The sequence below is a fragment of the Pygoscelis adeliae genome, unplaced genomic scaffold (assembly GCF_000699105.1).
Source record: "Pygoscelis adeliae isolate BGI_AS28 unplaced genomic scaffold, ASM69910v1 Scaffold430, whole genome shotgun sequence".
NCBI classification, from domain to species: domain Eukaryota; kingdom Metazoa; phylum Chordata; class Aves; order Sphenisciformes; family Spheniscidae; genus Pygoscelis; species Pygoscelis adeliae.
Window position 1 is genome coordinate 343,689 of NW_008824003.1, and position 824 is coordinate 344,512.

The 824-nt window shown below is 32.9% G+C and overlaps 1 protein-coding gene across 1 annotated transcript in view; it reads left to right on the plus strand.

Annotated features, from left to right (window-relative positions):
• LOC103918112 (Krueppel-like factor 4) overlaps nt 1-298 on the plus strand; it is a gene marked incomplete at its 5' end in the record, with an annotated part of 3,047 nt that extends 2,749 nt beyond the window's left edge. The window contains one exon of the mRNA XM_009325365.1: nt 1-298. This exon is cut by the window's left edge and continues 791 nt beyond it.
• Nucleotides 299-824: the final 526 nt, after the last annotated feature.

An 824-nucleotide genomic window follows, 5' to 3' on the forward strand; every position in this document is an offset into this window, starting at 1 on the left:
AAATCAGGTAAATAAACCTGGTTTATCTTTTTTTAAAGAAAATAACTTTATGCAGACAGTCTGTAATGCACTGTGGTTTCGATGTGCAATAGTTTGTACAATGGTTTATTCCCAAATATGCCTTAAGCAGAACAAATGTTTTCTATATAGTTCTTTACATAATAAATATGTAATATAAATTTAAGCAAACTTCTATTTTGTATATTTGTAAACTACAAAGTAAAAATGAACGTTTTGTTGGAATTTGTATTTTGCATATCCAAGTGGAAAATAAGTTTTAAATAAACCTATAATATTTTATCTGAACGGCTGCTCCAGTTTTCTTCTGTGCATGGATATGTCCAAAGAAAGTTTATTAAGTATTTGTTAGTGGTTGAGTTTCCCAAGGCAAGGTGGGGTGGTGGCGAAGGCTTGTAGTCTCAAGACTCTGAAAGATAAGATTGTGTAAGTGCAGTGCTGATGTAATGCATCTTTTTAGCAAAAAACGTGTGCTGAAAATTTTTGCTCTGAATATCGAATTGCCACTTGATCTCACCTGCATGATGAAACTGTAATTTACCGTTTTTAAGGTAACTCAGTTTGAATTATTTGTTAGAGGAAATATGTCTGTTGGGGACATTAGACTTTGCATATTCAAAGATAACAAATTCTAGAAATATTTTTGTAGTGGTGTTTTCAGCATGAAAAATTTCTAGCTTCATTTTCTTGGGCTTCTCAGATAAGCTGGTGCAACCACTTTCATGTGAATGAAGGAAAATCGACTGAGTAATGCTGCAAAGAATAAACTTGACTCGAGGAATAAAGAGCGCGTGCATAAACTTTCT